Genomic DNA, 11,041 nt, shown 5'->3' with positions numbered 1-11,041 from the left:
TCTGGCATTGAACAAAGCACAAAAGTGATAGTGGGGGATGTCATGGTCTGGGCCTAAGCAAATGATGCAGTAACAATGAAAGTCTTGGTGTGGTATTTGCTTTCCACAGGCGAGAAAATTGTTAACTTTTTCTGACATCGGTTAGAGCAAGAAAAAAAGAATCCCCAATGGGGTACTTAGCTTTAAAAGACTTCAACCTTAATTCCCGAAAACAAAGACTCGGGTAGTGGCCGACCAGCACTCATGCGAACTGCTTCTGATTCGGGCTCCTCTGCAAGAAAGACTGATGTAATGGCGTCGGCTGCCTTATTTTATACTACTGATGACCTGATGTCGGTCCTGGAGCGATGGCAACCAACGCAGAAATACTAAGCCTCTGGTACTCTGGCCGACTGAGGGCTCCCCTGGCAGGGATAACCCAAATGTGATGACTGCAACAGTGAAACACGAAGAACATCATATTCAGAACGTTACTCTAGAGTTATTTTTTTAGCCACTGATCCAGTGTAACAGAACAAATGGAGCTCTTACACACAAACATCACCAAGACTACTTTAAGGAATTTGGTGCCCCATATCCTATCTACCATACTGCACTGAATCCAGTGGAGTAAGGCACTCCTGTTTTTAAAACTACGATACTTCTCTTGCCTTCCCTAAACTAAATTATTAGCAAGCTGATTCTCAACTCATCATTTGATCTTCAAGAGGACTCTCATCATGGACTTCTAATGACGGTGTGACTGTGAATGGATGTTCTTCCAATTGCCCCCCCACTGAAATATGCTTACAAGTAATTATGCTGCTTTGGTGACATTAACAACAAGCTAAGAGGAAGTCTGAAAAACAGACAGTTTCTCCTAGAAGAATTTGTTGCAGTTACCATGTGATGGCCAGTGAGTGAGAACTTTGTGGTTTTAGCAGATGTTTCTGGGATTTTCAAAGTAAATGGGTCAAATTTTGATGACACTCTTCCATGGAAGCAGCTGTTTGTAGGATTCAGAGATACTAAAGAAAGACTGGACAGTTTCATAACAATGTTGAATAAACTGGATGCAGAAATGGTGGAAGTGATGAAGCCACATGCTACAGCTACTGAATATCTGCACTCATGGTGCAAACATCTTAATAATCAAAAAGTTAACCTGTACTTGGAAGTCAAGATGATAAAAGAGAAACCGAGCAGTAATGAAGACAGACCTTACATGAAGAATATATGAATTAATGGAGTTAAGAAGGTACAGGGAGGTGACTGTGTGACCTTTGGACCCTTTTTTGGACTTTTGGATAGCATAACTTGGATAAGTGGACTGGGTGGCATGCAATTTAAATTATAACTAAATGGAACCGAATAATATTTGCACCATGAAAGTTTGTTGTAGACGGAAGGCCCAAATATAGTTTACTGAGAAATGAGAAATTAATCTTTTAAAGTAAAAAATGGTTGCCGACTTGGCTGAAATGCCCTAATAAAAGTGCACCCAACTAAGAGTGGTTTCAAGAATGATTACAGTCTGCAGAAGAGACTGCTTTTCTACAATACTTGCAGCCTGCAGATGTGAAAAAGGGTGCCACATGGACTGCCTATGAAGGAATATCATATAAAAAGGTTAGTATCACATCTTGTACCCAACTTTTTCAAGATGTATTTTCTGAGAGGATTAAAGACTCTTGATTCTGCTGAAGATAAGGGAGTACAACCCTGTGGACCAAAACTGCAAAAACTTTGGTGTGGATACACCAGAAGGGGAAGAAGGCTTCAACCATAGACTTAAGTAGTTTGGAGGATGAACTGGTAGTCACCTGATGATGCTTAACAGAAAGGTTTTCCAGAAGCTATTTCTAATTATTCATGTCTAGGTTGGTGCAATAGCAAAAGCTGTGACAAATAGTTGGTCAGCTTACAGAGTGATAATGAGTGATTCCTTCCAAAAAAAAAAAAAAAAGTATGCTTTTACAGTGTGCCTTGTGGCTATATCTCGGTACTGGTCATATAACAAGAGTATACTGATGTTTAATGTATGCGTACTCTTGAAATGGACTTTTTGCAGGACTGTATTAAAGGTAAGACTTTGCAGACAATTTAAATATTTGCTCCCCAACTTTGATGCTGTGGGTCAAAATATAGGTGATTGTGTTGGTTTAGATATGGTGGATGACTCAAAGGAGTCATGTTTCATGGCATAAAAATATAAAAAAAAAAACACAATTGCAGGTGAGCACATTGCTGAACATTTCAACAATTAAACATACTGACAAGGGTCAGTCGTTTATGAGGGTTTGTGTCAGATTGCGTTATCTTCTTGAAACATATTTTTATATATATGCGTTATTAATTCATTTGCAGTTAAGCACAAGAACTGTAACAAGTGAATAAGGTGCTGTGCTGTCATATTAGCTGCAGATCAGAGAGTATGTGCTGTATCTTTAAGAAGCACCTCAAAGACGTAGCGTGCAGGTATAAATGTTAAGCACGTGCCAGTCCTAGTGCCATAGAGTGTTAGAGTGCAGCCAGAGAGAACGCATGTATGATTACAGCAGCAAGTTACTTAAATTAAAATCGGTAAACTTCTATTATTATGTGTTTGCACAGAACCCACAAAGACTCTTCTATTGTGTCCAAAGTCGGAAAGCGACATTAACCAACACAGGTGAACTGCTCAAAGCAAATGGAAAGGGAAGCAGAGGACGAAATTCATATTCCACACCTGATGTAAGGCTGCTCCTTTTTGAAAACAGGGTGGGCACAAGGTTATCTGCAACTCTGGGAAAATATATGAGAGAGATGAATGATTTGCTCATAATGTTGCTACTACTGCACATATTCTGAAATTTCTGACAGCACATAGGGTATTATTATAGACTCCAGATGAGCTATACATACGTATCTTACTTTAACAAAAATGGATGACCTTTACTTCTTGGAATGCAAATGGCCTTACTAATCCAACTAAGCTACAGTACACACTGGGCTATTTGGGAAGTCAGAAGTCATGGGTGGTCACATTCCAGGAAATAAACTTAAGAGGCACAACAGTACACTGTGTTTCAGGAAGGGCTTGTTTCCTTGTGTAAGGGGGAGTGAGGCAGAGTGGTGATGCTCTTGGTGGGGCGCAACTCTGCTTTGGAAGTAGAAGACAGTCTGACATAACTCGCCATCATAGCCTTGCTTATCTGCAGACAAGAGGGACTATTTTGTACATATATGCCTCCAGGTTCTAAGCAGCATAATTTTAGACAGGGTGTAAAGGGGTGGATAGCATTATTAAGGGATGTCCCCCTTTATGGTAGGCTTGAAAACAGGGCATAAACTGTTCAACTGCATAGCTTGGGCAGATATGTTGGGTTGTAGACAAGAACAATGGGCCTCACAGATGCTATGACCTTGTAGAAAACAACAGATAAGTTTGCATATTACTATAGCAGATTAACGTTAAGATAAAGAACTGATAATATACATACATACACACACATTATATATATATATATATATATATAGGTCTGCTTCGAATCTTCAAAAACTCATTTTTTCAAAGATTAGAAAGCAGACACCCACTTTCACAAAAGTCAGTTAAGTGAATCACGGTACAGTGGGGATAAGAAAATATATCCTTTTCCCCACTGTAGTGCGATCTAGGAGTTAGTATATATAAAAAAACACAGGAAAATAATATTACAAAAGATGATTAGAACACTGGGGACAGTATATGTTTCTTGGGAACAAAAGGATTGTCACTCACTATAAATCACTGTAGAGGGCTTCCTTAAAAAGACTACAAACTCTGTACCTATTTTTTCATTTTAAAAATATCATGTCCTATGTAAAACCATTAAATGCTAACTCAACACTGTACAGCAAACAAAATACTGCAACATACTAGTAGACATTTTCACAATGGGCAAAGTATGCATGAAGTTGTTTGAAGGTAATCATGCCTCTCAGCCAGTAAAATAACTATGTTATGACAGTATTCTGTCTTTAAAAGTAGTACTTTAGAAACAGACATTACGGCATCGAGACAGAAGTGTAAAACTATCTGACAATCTGCTAGTTGTTACCTATACTAAAGCATTTACATAGGCTAAATGCATTAAAAAATACTGGAATTTACATGTCACTATACTATATTTCTGTATTCCTTGTTTAAAATTTGTAAATATTTTCTACAGTTTTTTCCAATGCCTCTTTAAACAAACTTTACCCAGAAGGACCTACTCACCAATCAAAAGTGAAGCAAATATTCTCATCATAAAGAACAAAGCTATTCTGAATTTTCACTGGCACTTCTCAAAATGAAGGATGCCTTAATACTGAATCGTCCCTCTCCTAAGGATTCTGTGATCATACTTATAAAGCTAAAGCACAAGTACACAACAAAGTTAGTTGAAAAAGCTATGATATAAATTGTTTCGTGTACTTTACACATTGTTCCCTGGGGCTTAACACTATACACTTTTCACTATTAAAAATAACTTATTAGAAGGCTGCATGCTGCTGTCTTCTTTGCCACTATCCTCTCTCTGTCAATCAATGAACAAATAATGCAAGTTTTTGTTACCAGGTAAATATCTCCATACTGCAGAAACCATTTTATTCTAGTGAATTTTGTCTGTCTTCAACAATTTTTTCAGATCTTTTTAGTTGCAAGCCAAATCAACCTACCTGCCAAAGAATGTGTTATATTTAAACTGTAAATTGTAGTTATTTTGTCCCATTACTTTAAGGTAGATTCCTTGCATGTTTAGCATGACTTAGCAATTCTGCCTGATCTTTCATAAGTATGCTTTCTTTAGCACCCAACAAGCACTCCCAGTTACGTGCTATAGGACAAAGCAAGGGGAAAACCTGTCTGCTCAGTGAGAGGGGTAGAGGTAATTGGATATTGGCAGGTAAGTAACACAGCGACATATGACTTCCTGTTAACTTCTCCCTTTTCTTTTTAAACTGTAGATGATGCTCACTATGCAGAAATGTACCCAGGTAACAATATAAATTTATTACAATATGCATACTATATCAGAAAGTTTATAATCTGTGCAGCAAATTTTGTCGTGTACTTTGGTTATAGCTGTAAGGCACATTATTTAAGTATGCCTACCAGATCCTTAATGGAAAGCTGACAGAGTAAGATATCCAGCCATCATATAAAAGCTGATTTTAAAGGTGGTCTTCTGTAGTACAACTGCTGGAATTTAATCTTCTGAGGTTCATAGCTCAGAACAATTAAAATGTTATCCAGTTCCCAAACCTGGGGGTCACATCAAACATCACCTGAAATCACACTCTAGACTTGGAAGGTGCCTTCCATATCCTTCCCCTCTCTATTTTGAGCTCCATCCACTGAGTGAGCACAACCTAAAAGACAGAGAAAAAAACATGTTTGTGCAATGTGCAGAAAAATTCATTCGAACAGTATGGATGGAAAAGCTGTTCAGACACATGGTAAAAGAATAATGATCATCCCCTGCAGAAGGCCTCTTTGTAGAACTAATACAGTAAGAATGCAGCTGTTGGGCAGAATCGGTTAAAACACCCTTGTAGGCCAGACCATGAGGATGGCAAAAATAAAAAGCAAGGCGTTTTTAAACAAAAAGGTGCAAGTGGAGGTCTAACATCTACACAGTCTAAGCAATAATGGTTTCTGAATGTGGGACTCAACAATCAAATAGCCATGGTACAAAATGGTCAGTGCAGAGATTTTTGTGGAGTACACTAGAGGCAGATGTTTCTGTTTAGAAGACTTTTACCAATGTATCTTTCAAATTATGGCTGACCTCCTGATAGTAAAATATAACATAGAAGGAAGTTCAGTTACAAAAAGGTCTGCTTTTCAACTATAAGCTCTTCTCTACCTGCAGAAAGAAACAGTTGTTCTCTTTTCTTGAACTTCTCCACCTTCTTCAGGTAAAACTTGAGGTAGTGCAACATGTCCTAAGTATGAATTACTTCCTCCTCCCTCCCTTGGATTTTGCCACCACAAATACAAGGAGATGAATGAACTGGTCTCAGGAAAGTTCTGAATTCACTTTTAGAAAAAATGTGTCTTGATCCTCAGTCTTAAGGTGCATCTGATCCTTTGAACCAGTAAAATGTTCCTTACAGATAAGGGCCTGCAACTCTGGAATTTGTGAGTGGAGCTGCTGACCACTGATAAAAATATCTTCCACGAAATTAACTTAACAGCTGCTAGACCACCAGATATAAATGCATTTCAAATATGCAAAGAAAGAGTCTTTATTAAAGAAGGCAAACAAACAGAATTCCTTTAAAAGAACTGCTTAATCAACCACAGCTCTGGCAGTTCTACTACCCACAAAGTAGTAACACTTTCTACAGTATCCCAGGCCCAAACCCATAACCTTGCTCCACTCTTTACTCTACCGCAAAAGTAGTGAAAAGGTATTGAAAATGTTCTTTATAAATAGCTGCGTAAGCACTTCAATAACTATGAACTTCTATCTGACAGACAGCATGGCTTCAGAAATGGTTTTAATACAATAACCCCTATACTCTCAGCATGTGACACTATGTACAGTAACCTCTCCATACAGACAGTATTTCTTTGTGGACATCACCTGTGCCTCTGAAAACTGCTGACAAGTTACAAAAATTCATCTTGGGAGAAAGTGCCTGGCTCATCAACTACTTTGATAGGACCTTTCAGGTTTACTCTGTTGTTCCACGGCCATGATGGTTTCTTTATTCATTAATGATATTACTGATGACTTACCTGAACTTAACCTTACAGTCTATGTAGATTATATTTTACTACTTCAGGCAAACTGATATCCCTCAGTCAGGCAATCTCAACTCCAGCAATCCTCAAGCTCCAAATTAACAAAATATTTTATGCCTTTTTCCTCCACTCACAGTGCCTCTTGACTTCATAACTTTACTACTTCAGACAATAGCAATCTTATAATTCTTTTTTTAACAGAGTAAAAATACTTAGGCCTAACACATGACTCTACATTAAATTTCACAACCCACACTGAAACCATTAATAAAATCCATTTACAACTAAAACTTTGCTACAAGATATCACATTTACTATCTCCTACTCCACAAAGTACAACTTTGGTATAATATATCACATTTACTGTCCCCTGCTGTCCACAAAGCATTGGCAAGGAACATCCTTTTCCCTAAACAAGAATGCTGTACTCCAGTGCACTCTTTACACTCTGTTTATAACACTCAAGAATACAAGTCACTGAGGAATAAAACTGCCAGATTTGCCCTGCTTGCTGATGATGCCCCCCCACACACCACTGCAACCTCCTTAATGATATAAATTGGCTGTCCATTACTAAAAGGTCCATTTATCTTCTATGCACCTTACTATATTAAATGACTGCTACTGTCCCCCTCTGAAAAGAAAACTCCCAATCACGAAGCTGTCCTACGGAATTCCTAGGAGAATTTAATATCACGCAACCCCCTATTTAAAAAAGGTAATTAATGAAACAGCCTCCTGGAACAAACTACAAGCAGAAACAAGGCATCAAGACACTCTTACCATGTTTAAGAAGTCCCTTTCTGAGCACCTCTTCAAGGAATTTGCTTGTAAATGCTTCAGGGATAATGGACAAACTCTTTTTTTCCTTTGTCATTTAACTCTTCTAACTCTCTATCATATTTGAAGTGTGTACCTTAAGTTTAGCTGCACTGTTTATTGTCCTTGAGTCCAGATCATGGTTGAAGAAAGTCGCTGGACCAGTCCACCTACCCTGTTACCAAATAGTAAAAAAAACTAAACGATGTGCAGAGCTGTACTATGACCAAGGAATAATTAACAGCTAGGTCATACAAGTGACAGACCTGAGCTAACCTACTGCTGACAGCACTCTAGCTAAACAAATCTTCCACTTTTGTAAAATATGCTGGTGGATAGACGGCTTCTTGGTGCATTAATAAATTCCATACTTCAGTAGGGAAGTATGGCACACAAAGGATTCAAATGAGTAATAAGTCGCTGGTATCACACCAACTAAGGGAGCTTTCCTGGCTTGTACAGGAAAAATTTTCCTGCAGTGATAACCCGAGTACCCACAACACGTACAATTTTTTGTCCACCACAGGGCAAAAAGCTAAGAGTTTTGGAATGAAGCACAGAACCTGTGTGTATGGAGAAAAAGATATTCAAGAATTTATCTCATTCGCTAGGGAATGCAAAAACTAAGTTCCACCTTGAACTGCTGAAAAGAACAGAAAGGAAAGACTGCATTTTCCTGAATATTTTGGAGTTCCCATTCCTAGAAGCCCTTGAACAGACAGGAGTCCCTTACCTCGGCTCCAGGACAGGGCTGGAGCTACAGCTGATAGAGTCTGCCAGCATATTCACTTTCTGCCAGCATGTTCACTTTCTCCCAGAAGTGAACAGCTTTCACACAGCTGCCCTGTTTTTTTAAATAACTAGCAGTTGTCAGTTGTTGTAGAACAGAACAAACATAAAACATAATTACACCTTCCTTTTCAGTCATTTTTCCAATTTTAATAAATTCACTAATATAATATATAAAGTCTGAAACAGCTCTCTTATGTTGGCACTGCAATATTACTCTCAGGGCAAATTCAAATTATCTGTAAGGATCCAAGCTTGATTCTACCGGTTTCATAACTGCATAATACAAACCCTAGTTCAGATAAATCACATCTTACTTCCTCGCAGGCAAAAGTATAGGATACAGATTCATATTAACATTTTTATATTCTCATCTCTTCTGTCTCAATCACCCATTTCATTCTTCAACTACCTTTTTTATATGCACCCGTTAACTATTACTTATATATATCTATCACCTCCCATAGACCATTCATGGCTTATCATCTAGTCTTTCACAATGACATAATCTTAATACCTTTAAATATCTTGAAAGCCAGCTTAACAAGCAAACATTTAAACAGTTATATTACTCCAAGGCAATATGTGCTGTTCTACTATCTATAGTTCTCCTAGAAAACTCACCCTCTTAGTGCTACTATTTCCCACCACTTTACCTTACAAAATTCCTGATGCTACCTTTTGGTTTTCACCATTATAATTCATTCAATCTCATAGAAATTCCTACAGATATTATTACACACAATCAAATACCAATTTAATTTACACATCACTCAGCCTTTCATTTTCTATCCATCTTTACAAGCATCAGTCCTTGTATTGCACTCCGGACTGTGCCCCTGCATGACTACAATGATCTCCTTCCAGCAGCCTCCCAACAAGAGAGGACACACTGTCACCTTACATTTGCACTCTCAATAGCCATATTCAGGGTAATTTTCCAGTCCATAAAACACAATAACCATCAATGCATTCATTCATCTATTTCATGCATTGGGAAACGGTAACCATCAACATCCACCTTTTTTCTGTGTCACCTTCACACATTTTAGAAGGGCCAGGCAACACTATTACAACATAATCACCACCTTAAGAATACTTTTACCTGGACACTCCGTCATTCATACTCTGCCATGTTCGTTATTTTACCATTTGCATCCAGCCTTTAACATCCCTCAGTATTCTCATCCAGCTATTACGTTGATTCTGCTTACAGAGTTAACAAGAGTTAATTGCACTATCTTAGTTATCGATACTGAACAAATCAAAGAACAAACCAAACAAATGTAATACCTTAAGGACGCTGTCAAGGTTGTCAACATGCCAGTTATTACTTAAACTCAGATTGCTCTACCAATAATATGAATATTTAAACTGCATGCATTCTACAGTTCTTTTTAATAGGAAAAAAAAATAAACATTATAAATTTGAAATATTCATATTGGTTAATCAAAATAATTTCCAAATCATGTTTTGTTCTAATATACAACAAGTACAGTAGGGTGCCTGGTAAGGGCAACAAGTGGACAAGAGGGGCCTGTGTCAGGCTTGGTGATAGTATCAGGACCCACTGCCTAAATGTGGGTTTCTGTACCTGTGCCTTAAGTTTCTGCTATATGTGAAACATTTTCTTAACACCTTGGCTTTCAACAATGAGCCCTGCTGGACAATCGCCCAGCATAACCACAAAAAACGGGATGACAAAGCCCTCTAAAAGAAAGACAGACCCTGACATGGAAGTTCTCAGCCTTGATCCTAACTGCTACTCTACAAGACCCAGCTGCTTATCAAAGAGTTCCAGATTTGTATTCAAGTGATGGGTAGCCTATACTACATAATATATCCCTAAAAGGGATTCACAGTTATACCTCCTCTGGGTCAAACACTGTCCACTGAAGACAAGGAGATGATTGGGCCAAAGCCCTCACTTGTCAAGGAAAAGCTCAGAACTTGTAAGAACCAAACCCCCAACAAGGCTAGGTCACAGCATCTCCACAAAATGTCAGCTGTTATGACAATGTTCTGGATGAGGCATACAGTTGTGCAATGGGCACTTCCACCAAACACTGCATAAGAAAGTCTCAGTCACTCTCATCGTCCTGCTAGCAAGGTAGGCTAGTTGTGTCCTTAACACCTACCCATGACAGGATTTATTTGCACTCATTAACATCATAGGTGGGCTAGTCAGAAGACCCCCTTCAAACAAGATGTGAGAAAAGTAGCAGGTACACACAAAGATCAGGTATTACGGCAGTTACAGTACCATAAATGTACGTGTTTTAATATCTTGTGGATCAAGATAGTTTCTGTTGTAATACAGAAATGTTCGATTATAAATGTGCAGTTATGACCACACTTTTCCTGTAGCACTACAGCAGTTTGTAACAGTAACATACTTTTTATATAGTATTATATTTCCGCTATTCAATATTAGTAACAGTAACATACCTTTTACATAGTATTATATTTCCACTATTCAGTATTAATTATAGTATCTTGTTAACTGATCAATGCCACCCAACATAATAGCATCTGGGATGGAATTACAAGGGTATGGAAATTTCACCTACTGTGAAAAAGCAAGTGATCATTATTTAAGGTTGCTTGCAAGAATTTTTTTTTTTTTTTGGAAACTGGTATAATGCTCCTTTTTTTCTGAAGCTGTACTCTCAAAAATAGGTGAATAGTGGTCTGTG

Source organism: Protopterus annectens, chromosome 9.part0 (assembly GCF_019279795.1).
Source record: "Protopterus annectens isolate FY-2018-M chromosome 9.part0, PAN1.0, whole genome shotgun sequence".
In the NCBI taxonomy this organism is placed as follows: Eukaryota; Metazoa; Chordata; order Ceratodontiformes; family Protopteridae; genus Protopterus; species Protopterus annectens.
This window is presented reverse-complemented; position numbering follows the sequence as displayed.